General features: G+C 34.5%; 1 protein-coding gene across 2 annotated transcripts in view; it reads right to left on the bottom strand.

Annotated features, from left to right (window-relative positions):
* The window catches only part of CNTN5 (contactin 5), a 1,321,567-nt gene that overhangs the window by 775,904 nt on the left and 532,315 nt on the right, over positions 1 to 13,348 (bottom strand). The gene's annotated exons all lie outside the window — the stretch shown is intronic.

Below are 13,348 nucleotides of genomic sequence, written 5' to 3'. Positions count from 1 at the left end.
AACATGACACAGGTATATATATGTAACAAACCTGCACATTGTACACATGTACCCTAGAACTTAAAGCATAATAAAAAAAAAAAAGAAAGAAAGAAATCATAATTGCAAAATATTCAAATGCTGAAAAATAAAAATTCTCACCTAAAACCATCTTTATCCCTGATCTGGACCATTCAGATGGTCCAGCATACCCTAGAGTCACAGCGAGGTTCAAACCATACTATAAGCCTAGTCATCAACCTGAACACTTCATTGATAATTAACTAACTGCTCTGACAAATTTCAGTGTGAAAGCTATGATGAAAATTAGAATGGAAAACATTCTTTTCCAAATAATAGAAAAGAAAAATCTTCTGGTTGATATCTATGTTAAATATCATCAGATATGAAAGTTGACAGTTTCAAAAAGTCGATTGTTAACTTTATTAATGACTAGCAAAATAGGATTTTTCTCCAAGAGTTAAAATAAACAGAAAATATATGGCATTTATCTCTTTCATTCTTGTACTTAGTTATACGTGCTTTGTTTTACATATGATATATAATCCATATTTTGGTCCTGATAAAACTATAATATCAAGGAGATCAAGAATCTTTCCTTGCATTCTGCATCCCACTTAAGTCTGCTTGCTTCAGTGGTCAATGAATGTAATTGTCTTTCCACGTTATATTCCAAAGAGACCTGAATTTGAACAGGTGAGGTACAGAAAATAAGCTGTTTTCTTGCTCACAAATTATTCAAGTGACTGCATAGAGGCAGTTCCCCAGATGCTCATGCTAAGCAATAAAACAATCCTTACCATAAACAAGCATATTTTGCAGTAGTATTATTGCAGTACAAATTTATTTCTGCTTAACAAGTGATAATATAAACATTCATTCACAAGTTCTCATGGACACTTTATACAATATGAATTATTGGAGCATTACTTTATAATAATAAAGAAAATCAATGTAATACTAATCTTCTACCGGGAAGGATGTATTGTTGAAAATAATCGTGCCAGAAAGGGTTAGTTCAGTTTAAAGAAGAGATAATGTCCATGTCATCGTCTAGATCCCAAAACACTTTTGATGTACGTTGCTTACTCCTTAGCCGATACTCAAGAGGAGAAATATTTTTCAATAAATATTTTCTTATGTAAAAAGTAACATTTAGCTGATCTAATAAGTTAGTTAATTTTTTCTTTAATCTCCAATACACTGAGACAAAAATTTGCTCTTATTTCTCTAGGATGCTGAACCTGGCTCTTTAGTTGATAGTTTAATTTTATATCACCCCAGGAATTTGTGACAATTATAGAAACCTTTTAACATCTTCTTTTCTTTTAAAATAAAAATAACAAAGCTCACTAAGTTCAGGTAATCCAGTTCCCACCGCCCACTGACAAGGAGAAATTAAATTGTCTTCTGATTAATTACACGTCTAATACCGCCGGTGCACAGCTGATAAGAGTCAACTTGGGTTTCCACACAGAGGTAGTCTCCATTATCATCATAACTTCCCCAGGGACAGATACAGTGTGCAAATACATAATTTTAATTTGATCATGGAGGAGCCATAATCCATTTCTCTTTCTCAATTGCAGTGGGGAAGTCAGAATTTATATTAGCAGGCACCTGTTTTCTGTAACACTTCTGTTTTCATTTTCCTTTGTAAGTTCTTAGGCAGCACTAACTGGCAATGACAAAGTTCTGTACAATTTACCACACTGCCACCAAGAAGGACTGTATTTGTATAAGCTTATCAATGACAGACACTCTCTGTTCAACAGTATATCATCATCTTGGCAGAAGGAACAAACTGTCACCTTTCCAATAAAATGGATTTAACTCAATGGAGGAGAATGGGGTCAAAGTAGAGAGCAAAAATGCCTTTTGTTGTTGCTGTTTTTAAAGCAATACAGCTGACATTAGATGCATCTGAAAGTGATTCAGAAGAAAGAAAGTATATGTACTAATGTAGGTCTAGGAAGGAGGTCACTGTGGCTCCAGGAATTAGATTTCCTCTCTTGTCTCACCTTCATATTGTCTGGTATGTTGAAAAGCATTGCTATAGGAGACAGTCCTCCCATTATTCTTCTACTAGGTACGATCTACAGACAGATGGAAACTTTCTGAGCCTCATCCCTATTGAGAAGAAAAAAATACTTTACTTACCCAAATGCAAAGATACAGACTACCTAAACCTCGAATTATTTTTGATTCTAAGATTTATAAATTTAGTCAGGGAAAAGATACCAATATACCTAGTTTTAATAAACCTAATTAAATATTATTCATATTTAGTCTACAACTTTTGCTAGAAATATATAAGTAAATTTAGGATGTTGACAAAAATATTTGCTGGTACTAAGGACTGCAAAATGAATGCTTTTTCAAAAACCTCCAACCAAATGATAGAAAGTTAATGAACTAATGATCATGGCTTTCCAGCCTATTCTAATAATAAATACTAATAATATTTGTATATGACATATCTCCCATGCATTATTTCCCCTGATCTCAGTGTCTTATTCGGCTGTTCTATTAAAACCTCTGTTACACCAGTCAGGAAATAGTCTGACTCATATTAATGACTTCACATACATAACCCTTTTCTGCAAATCCTCTTTAATGTGCTGGCCACTGCTAGTCTCCGTGTCTTTCCATCTCATTTCTTACCTATATTTTTTGGTTTAACTAAACACACAACCAAAAAATGACAAAAGTAATAAAAAAGAATGTGACATTAAGTAAAATTTATAGGAAGACAAAATGTGCTGGGAAAAGAGATGAAAGTGATCCTGCTAACCCTTGTGCATGTGTGTTAGCTCGTTTTCTTACGTGTCTATAAAGAAATATCTGAAGCTAGATAATTCATAAAGAAGAGAGGCTTAATTGGCTCACAGTTCTGCTGGCTGTAGATAAAGCAGGCACTAACACTCTTGGCTTCTGGTGAGGGCTTTAGGAGGCTTGTAACAATGGCAGAAAGCAAAAGAGGAGCTGGTATATCACATGGTGAGAGCAGGAGCAAGCAATAGTGAAGGGGAAGGTGCCACACTCTTTTAAACAACCAGATCTCACGTTACTCAGAGTGAGAACTCACCCATTACCAAGAGGAGGGCACCAAGATATTCAGGAAGGATCTGTTCCCATGATCCAAATACCTCCCACTAGACCTCACCTCCAAAATGTGGGATTACATTTCAACGTGAGATTTGTAGAAGACAAATATCCAAACTCCTTCAGCATGCTAACAAGCCAAAACAATTTCAGATAGTTATTTGCCTTCATAAAGCTACTCTTATTGAAAGCAATGATATCACTGCTATTATTAATTGTTTATACCACTATGTATGACCTAAACAGATGTCATACATGGTTTTGTGTTCCACCTATAGGTATGAAGGAAAAACTTCCCTTCTGCCCTCTGAAGGTTGGCTGAAATGTACGGACAATGGAAAGAACAACAGAAGAAAAGGCATACAAATTTACTAACATGCATGGGGGAAAATCATGGGAGAATGATTACCCAACAGCCCAATCAGGTTCACAATTGTATATTCTCTTCTTCATTGGAAAGAGAGAGATGGGAGAATGCAGGCAATTTTGAGGAACAGTAAATCATTTTTTTGGAGAACTGAATGGGCCCAAAGAGCAGACTATGGTTTGTAAATGGTTCTCTTTGAATACCAAGTGGTAATGGGGAACAGAAAATAGCAAGGGCCAAGGTTTCTCTGAGCTCTGGGGCAGATGGCAACAAATAGTGGGAAGGTGAGGGGTGAATCTTCACTGAAAACAAAGGTTGTCTTATTATGTATACGAAGTCTCTCAAGTAATCTCTCGAATGTACCCTCAGAAGAATACATGAAAAGTCTATCTGGGCATAGTGACAACTTTTAGTCTTTTTCTCTTCTTTGCTAGTTAATATTGCCTGATCATTTGATGAGATTCCTGAGGAGGAGGTTTTGAGACAATTGCATTTCTTTTGGAAGAAATTTCCTCAGTCAGATAAGGGCACTTCCATAGAAAGCCCCTCCCTGCCCTTGAGAGGAGAGAAACAAGGGAAAGTTGGAAAGTCCTTGGTTATGAGGCAGCTTCTAGGGGCTTCCAGTTTCCTTTAAGACAAGTTGAAAGTGCTCAGCATGACAAAGCATCATATTTTGGGTTATTGTTCTTTAAGTCTCAACACATGAATAAAGAACAATTTATAATTCACAAAAAGGAAACTATTTGTCCTAAATATTATTGTGATGTAGCTATTTAAATGTTAAATGCTTATAAATAAATTAGAATAATTACTGACCATAGTCTAAAAAGAATATGATAGTTAAAAAACCCATTGGCTGGAGAAATTCTGCATAACAGAGTAAAGGAATGCAAAATTTTAGTTTTTGTTGTTGAGTTTGTTTAAACATGGAGACCGAATAAAAAGCAATTTACAAAGAGCCAAAAACATCAGGAAAGCTGCTTGCAAATTGAAAGTAGATAAATCCTGGACCATACTGTCTTCTTCCAATTGCTATCTCTGCACATATGTATGTGTTCTAAAAAAGAATTTTCAAAGAGAATAATAACAGATTTTGACACAATAGAGATTAAAATGTTGATGCTTTTTTTCACATATATATTAATAGGCTACAATAATTATGATTTCCTCAAATGATTTCACATATTCCTTGATAAAAGCTTGGATTTTCTTCAAGTTAATTAATTTCACATTAAGAAAAATAAATTAATTTACTGAGTTTTAAAGATTTTTGTCATTTTTTTTTAAACGTTCAGCTAATGAGTTTAGGTCACAGTTCTTTCACTGGTACTGTATTTGAAAATGAGGATAGAAAGAAATATTTAGCCTACTTTACTTTTGCTATAAACAGAATTGTTGGCCAGGTGTGGCAGCTCATGCCTGTAATCCCAGCAATTTAGGAGACCTAGGCAGGAGGATAGCTTGAGGCCAGGAGTTCAAAACCAGCCAACATAGTGAGACCCTGTCTCTACAAAATAAAAAATAAAAATAAAAAAAAAATTACCCAGATGTGGTGACACATGCTTGTAGTCCTAGCTACTTTAGAGGGTGAAGTGAGAAGATCATTTGATCTCAGGGATTCAAGGTTTCAGTGAGCCATGATGGTGCCACTGCACTCTAGCTTGGGTGACAGAGCAAGACCCTGTCTGAATAAATAAGTAAATATAACTTTAAAAAATCAACTGAATTGCTTCATTTGCATGTAAAACAGTCACAGAAATATATAAATATACGTTAGAGTAAAAAATGAGTGCACATTTTTCTTACTGCTCTTTGTGCTCTCTGTATAATGTGCTTTTGCAGTTCCTCTCTTGAAGAGATTGAATCTACTTTTCCATCTCTTGAATCTGACCTTGGCTCTTGGGATTTGCTTTGTCCAGTGAAATATTAGCAAATATAACAGAGCCAGGAAAAGTGCTTGTTGACTGGTGTTTTTCCTGTTTCTTCCTGTACCTATACCTACAAAGCCTACAATCACAACTACGTGAAAGATCTTGAGCTAGCCTTCTGGATGATCAGAGACATGACCAAGTCATTCCCATTGCCTTTGCTAACAAGGCATCAATCACGAGCAATGTGAGTAAAGCCAAATGGCACCATCCAGTGGGTCATGGGTACTGTAGAGATAAACTGAGGCTGCCCAGACCAGAAGAACAACCTAGCTAACCCTCAGAATTGTAAGAAAGAATACACGCTGTTTTATTTTAAGTGACTAAATTGTGGGGTGATTTGTTATACTGCAAAAGCTGGCTAAGGCAATATGCATTCTTCATGTACATTGGGCATAAAGTGAATTGAAATTCCGTAAACAGTTTCTCCAGCCTTAAAACACATATCCACAAATGGAAAGACACATACTCCTTCTCAAATTTTTGTCTTTTCTAAGCTATCTACCGTTCTTTCTCATTGTCCTAGGTTTACGTTCTCAGAAAACAGATTTGACAATAATTGTCTAATTTTTCTCTTCTACTAACCAATTCACAACTCACTGCCATAACACTGGGGTTTCTACTACTTCATTAAAGGTAACTATTACTATCATTAAAAGAAAAGAGTTTAGTACCAATCGCATTTAAACTTCCTAATGCATTGCCACTGCCGACCACTCTCCTGTACTTCCTCTTTCCCCTTAAAAAAGTACATGCTACTCAGACATGCTTCCTTGTCTTATAACTCATTATTACATCCATAGTTCTTGAGTGGTTATTTCCTTTCTTGTGTCTTAAAATGTCATCTATGCAAGAATGAATCACAGATTTACTTTTAGCTTGGTCATCTTCCTTAAATTTTAGATACTTTTCACCTAAGGGTACTATAGACATCTAAAGCTCAACATATACATTATTGAGCTCAGTATTTCCCAGATTTAAATCTGCACTTCCCATTTTATTCAGAATCCAAGTAAATGGCAAGATCATCTACACCTTATAAGCAAGGTAAGAAACTATTTCCTTTAACAATAAATATTTAATAAATTATTAAGTCCTATATATTTTAATGCCAATATACTTTTAAATATTGCACTCTTGTTGATGCTCTTCACTGTAGTCTTATTGCAGGCCCTCATAATATTTTGTTCAAGCATTCAGAATGTTATGCTTAGTCTAATTAATTCTCATATATTCATAACCAGTTTTTCCTATTAACATCTTATGGTGGTAGGGAACATGTATCACAATTAATAGATCAATATTTCTATTTTATTTTTAACAAACATAGAGAAGAAAAGATAATTTATTTTTTTTCTGTGCACTTAATAGTTCTTAACTAAGACTTCCTGTAACAAAAGACAGACCAACAGGAGTAAAAAAGTTTATTAACATGTATATACCCTGTCTATGACTGACAGCTCAGAGAAATATGTAAATGTCTAGAGTAGATCTCAAAGAAAATAAAACTACACTTTAGGTTTCAATATCATTCCTTTTAAGTAGAAAGGAAAAAAGAGTTCAAGGAAGGCCCAGTTAAGATAAGGTGGCCAGAAAAGCACCTTAAACAAAGGTAAGATTTGCTATGCAGATTTAAATCAATGCCTGCTTTATTGATTATGAGTCTCTAGTAACTTAGTTGTCCTTCTCTTCTTGGTGCAGAGAGAGAGAGCGACACTCTTACAAACAGATATTTCTTACACAAACACGTATTTTTCTTACAAAAGGGTAACTTCTCAAAGCTAGTCTTGTGCCTGAAGTTTTTCAAAACAATGAACTCAAAATAACTAGTATGCCAAGGAGGCTTATTTTGTAGTGGCATACTCTAATCTCTGTCATATTTTGGGAGTGAAATGTCCTGAGCACTATCGTTAACATACATACTTGACTGAGATTTCCTTAGTATTTATGTAATGCTCTTTTATCTCTTATGAAATCCTATCCAGTATACTACATTACATTTAGTTGTCATGTCTCCTTTTTCTCCTTTTTCTGGGCAAAAGTTACCCCAATTTTCCTAAGTTTCGATGACTTTGAAAGTTTTGAGGAGTACTAGTCAAGTCTTCTTTTTTTAAAATTAATCCCCCTTAGAAAACATATCTTCAAATTTCTCTGATGATTAGACTGGGGTTATAGGTTCTGGGGAGGAAAACCACAGAGGTCAGCTGTCATTCTCAGCATACCAAGGGTAATATGATCAACATGAATTATCTCCGATAATATTGATCCTGATTATTACCTGGCTGAGGAAATGTTTACCAGCTTTTTCCACCATAAAATCGCTTCTCTTTTGGTCTCCATTTCCCATTCTGTACTCTTTGGAAACAAGTCACTATGCATAGCGAATATTTAAGAAAAGAGACATTTATTTCATACCTCCTTGAGAATGAAGTATCTACATACATTATTTGAAATTAATCTACATAAAGATTGATCAATTTTCCTGATTCATTATTTCTCTAATCTTTTATCTACATCAATATGGACTTTTGAATATTCATTTGATTTGGATTATAACCCAGCACTTATTTATTTATTTATTTGCTGACATTGTCCCGGTTTTGGTCATTGGGAACTATACCATTTGGCTACTATATCTCTTGGACACACCAGACTCTCAGATTCATTATGGTTTTGTTTTTGTTTTGGTTTGTTTGCTTTAGCACTCGCTTATTTTCGGGCACTACAAGATACTCTAGAATGATTTATGTATTTCTTGGCCCAGTCCTAGAATTAGGCTTTTGTCTAAACAGCCCTGGCTCCTTTGAGTAGAAAATGGTATAAATGGTATTAGAAGCTTAGAAACTGAAATCTTGACACTTTGTGTGTTGGTTGCTACTCAGACACATAGCTTCTAATCCGTCTCAGCTGCAAGATAAATGAAATAGGTATTAGTATATCTATGCAAGTACACACACACACCCACACACACACACTTATGTCTGTGTGTGTGTATATATATATATATAAAACTATATGTATCTATATTAAGCTAAATATTAATTTATACTGAAATCTCGAATTCTAATCCATTATCACATGTATCGTTCTAAACTTTTTCCCTTGCTTATCTGTAATCTCCCACACCAACAGTGAGAAACCTGACCTGCATCATCTGCCTTCCATGGACTTAGTTGTTCCAGTACACACATTTATGGATTTTAGAAGTGCTAACATGGGAAAAAATGTTATTAACTAGAGTACAGTGCTTAAGTACAGTATCTTTTGCTTTTAGTTTTGCAGACTCATTTCCAAAGTTATTTAAGTCTGTTTTTCCCCTAGTTTCCCTAAGTGAAGTTGCTTCATATTAATAATACAGGCCGGGTGCAGTGATTCATGCCTGTAATCCCAGCAGTTTGGAGGTCAAGGCAGGTGGATCACCTGAGATTGGGAGGTTGAACCAGCCTGGCCAACATGGTGAAACCCCATATCTATTAAATACAAAAATTAGCTGGGCATGCTGGCACACATCTGTAATCCCAGCTACTCAGGAGGCTGAGGCAGGAGAATCACTTGAATGCTGGAGGAGGAGATGGCAGTGAGCTGAGATCGCTCCACTGCACTCCAGCCTGGAAGACAGGGCAAAACTCTGTCTCAAAATAATAATAATAATAATGATAATACAGTTAGATTCTTTGTCATAGTCTGCTTTTTGTCCTCAGATCCTCTGACCTACTACTATATATTTTTTAAATATGCATACATTATGGTTCACTCCGTCCTGGAAAGTTCTAGTTGGTTTTGACAAATGTGTAATGTCTTGTATCCATGATTATAGTGTCATACAAAGTAGTTTCAACACCCTAAAAACATCCTTTGCTTCATTTACCCATTCAGCCCTCTCCCTGACCCTGGCAATCACTGATCTGTTTATAGTCTCCATGGTTTTTCTCTTTCCAGTTGTTATGTAAATGAAATCTATAGCATGTAGTCTGTTCAAACTATCTTTTTTCAATTAGCCATTTGTATATAGAATCCATTCTTATGTTTGTGTAGTTTGATATTGGTAATTCATTCTTTTTTTTAATCACTGAATAGTATTCCATTGTATAGAATTCCATAGTTTATTCACTTATTGAAGGACATTTATTGTTTCCAGTGTGGGGTTATTATTAATGAATCTGCTGTAAACACTTACATGGTATTTTTTGTGTGGACATAAGTTTTCAAATCAGTTAGGTAAATGCCTAGAAGATCTGCTGTTTGATCATATGACAAAACTGTATTTAGCTCTGTAAGAAACTGCAAAACTGCCTTCCAAAATGGCGATACCATGTTGAAATCTCACTGTCAATGAGAGCTCCCTTCAATTTGCATCTTCGCCAGAATTTGGTATTTTTTGTATAAATTTTTATTTGTTTGGATTTCAGCCATTTTGATATGTGTAGCAATATATCATTGTTGTTTTAATTGTGAATTCATTTTTTAGTATAAGGTTGCATGTCCTTGTGAAAGTTGCCAAGCTTTTATGACTACCTGTAGCGAGTTTTCTTTTTTTTCTTTCTTTTTTTTTTTTTTTTGAGAGGGAGTCTCACTCTGTCGCCCAGGCTGGAGTGCAGTGGCACCATCTCGGCTCACTGCAAGCTCCGCCTCCTGGGTTCACGCCATTCTCCTACCTCAGCCTCCGAGTAGCTGGGACTACAGGCACGCACCACTACGCCCGGCTAATTTTTTGTATTTTTAGTAGAGACGGGGTTTCACGGTGTTAGCCAGGATAGTCTCGATCTCATGACCTTGTGATCTGCCCGCCTCGGCCTCCCAAAGTGCTGAGATTACAGGCGTGAGCCACCGCGCCCGGCGAGTTTTCAAACATAAAGTTATATAAGAGTTATTTTCTGTTTCTTAGACACACCCAAGATAATCCATAGATTTTCAAAAAATGAATAAATAAAGCAAATATGGAATACAGTCAGGGTATTCTTTTACTTCTTCAGTTAGTCTTTTTGGTTCAAAAGCACCAACAACGTAAAATGTGCTCGTGATCCGCAGCTCAATGACCCTCATTTTCTGTAACAGTAATTAACTCAGTGTGCCAAATATAACCAGTGAAAATGAAATAATAAAACACTAAATAACAAAATAGTGAGGGCAGTATAGAGTATAAGCATTAACCAAGGAACAAAAGCAGATTAGGGGCTCCACCTCCAAAATAATATGATAAAATGAGGATGAAGGCAAATGAAAGATTTTGAACATAATCATTCTTGATAAATGATCCTTTCAAGTATCCTAATCAATTTTACTTTAAACAGATATCTACAGCAAAAAAGAAATTCATCTGTTTAAAAAAGTAACTGAATATTTGCTCCACATCAACTGCAGATATAATGATTAAAGATCAAATCCCATGTAACAATTATACATGACCTTTGTTTTCAACTTTTCTTTCTGCTTTGCCTATAACATTTGAAATACCACTTATATCAAAACTCTGCCTAATTATTTCTGTCTTCCAATGTTTCCTTTACTCCACAAAATGAATAGTAACTTGATTCCAGTATTAGCGGGAAATCTAGCAATCATGGACCCCATATCAGGCTGAGTATTTTTACTTTTGTTTCCACAACCACTGTACAATGTCTCTTTTGCAGTGATTGTTTAAGGAAATAATATTGGACAAGTAAAAGAGAAAGAAACTTCAGAGTGTTATCATAGACCGCCACCTTCTTCCTTTCTAGCATTGTCAGATTAATAAATAAAAGCACTGGACATCCATTAAATTTAAAGTCTAGATAAAATGGAATAAAATATTGCATGGAAAATACCAGAACTAAAAACAAAACAACAACAAAACACACACACACAAATTTCTTTTGAAATCCAAATCTAACTGGGTGTCCTTATATTTCATCTTGCAACCCTACCTCCATCTCCATCAGTTGGCTTATAGGTTCAAGAGGAAAATGACATTGAGAAGATAAAAGAGAAACAACTGAGATCGTTAGGGAAGCCAGTAATGCTGCACACACACAAAAAGAAACCCAACACTGAATAAAATATCTGAAGACTCTTGATTTCTTTTTTAAGTAACCATAATATTGATGAATCACAGTTTTCATTTAACTCTTAATGCCTTTGAGATATCTTACCATTTCATATCATAGATGTCTCTACCAACATTTTATAGAGGTCTCCTTTTTCCTTGCATGTCTCTTATTAAACCTGTTTTTCCTGTAAGCAACGTGTTGAACATATGATAGTACTAATATATAAATAATCACTTTTTTGTTTGTTTTTGCAGTTATTTAATTACTAGTATTGCAATAAAAAGGCTTTTATATATCTTGTAAAAGCATTCAGATAAGTGCAGTTATGCTGCAGATATCACATTCAACACATAACTTATATAACTGAAATACTACATTTATTTCTGTATGTAAAGAAATTCTTTTAGAGATCAAATAACATTTTGGAGCATAATCTGATTGTAAATTGAGGATTGTCTTTTCAGTTATGAGGAAGATTCATACATCACACATAATTAAAGTTATACTTTTGGTACATTACAGATAGTAGTAATAGTATAAAGGCTAAAGAATAACTATTATAAAATTATAATTTAAAAAATATAGCTCAAGTGATTCTAAAAAGAGTTTATATTTACTTCTATTTGGGTTTGTTCTTCTATCAGTCCTTTTTCTTTAGATAATCTGCAGTTTTCTTTGTGTTACACAATATAGGAAAGATTTAGTTGACAGGAGAATGTGTTTAGTTCTTTGAAATAAAGAAATTTAATAAAATCAATTAGATATTTTTATTGCATGGTAATATAACCATATAGAAGTTGAGGCAATATTACTGATCATATGTGAATAATGTGCATGTTCTATATCTTTATATAGCTTTGTATTATATATGATATGTATGATCACAAATATACACATGTATTATCCTCATATATATGTATATATGGTATATATATACATATATATTAATATTTGCATAGAGTACTGAATGACCATGTATATCAAAATGAATATTTTATTGCTTTAAAAATATATTTAGTATAATTAACACATTAAAAATGTGTTTAAAATGAAAGCATTGCTTTCAATCTAAAATTACCAGCTGTTACATATTATTTCAGACTCTCTTATCATACATACTATCTAAATTTAGCCTACAATATAGGTACAGATTTAAATATAATCAAGCTGGAAATGTTACATGCATAGCGCTTAAATTATGACCACAAGTTAATTTCTAATCAATGTTCAATTAAAGCTAATAAACTCTGACATATTAACTTTCAGCATTATGATATTATTACTGCAAACACTGTCAACTCTTTTTCAGAATAAAATATCTCATTTTAGAGTCGAGATATAGAAAAATAAGTTTAATTAAAACAAAGTCAGAGGTGAGACAATCAGAAAAAATATATTGTGTTAGAGATTCCTTTAGATAATGTGTTATATATAATAAAGCTAACCCAATTCTGTTTTATATGGTGAAATTTAGCATTGTAAGGAGACACTTTTTTTTTTATTTTTTTATTTTTTTGAGACAGAGTCTCGCTCTGTCGCCCAGCCTGGAGTGCAGTGGCTGGATCTCAGCTCACTGAGGCTGGACCTCCCGGGTTTACGCCATTCTCCTGCCTCAGCCTCCCGAGTAGCTGGTACTACAGGCGCCCGCCACCTCGCCTGGCTAGTTTTTTGTATTTTTTTAGTAGAGACGGGGTTTCACCGTGTTAGCCAGGATAGTCTCGATCTCATGACCTTGTGATCTGCCCGCCTCGGCCTCCCAAAGTGCTGAGATTACAGGCGTGAGCCACCGCGCCCGGCGAGTTTTCAAACATAAAGTTATATAAGAGTTATTTTCTGTTTCTTAGACACACCCAAGATAATCCATAGATTTTCAAAAAATGAATAAATAAAGCAAATATGGAATACAGTCAGGGTATTCTTTT

Source organism: Colobus angolensis, unplaced genomic scaffold, assembly GCF_000951035.1.
Source record: "Colobus angolensis palliatus isolate OR3802 unplaced genomic scaffold, Cang.pa_1.0 Scaffold7, whole genome shotgun sequence".
Lineage (NCBI taxonomy): Eukaryota > Metazoa > Chordata > Mammalia > Primates > Cercopithecidae > Colobus > Colobus angolensis.
This window is presented reverse-complemented; position numbering and strand designations above follow the sequence as displayed.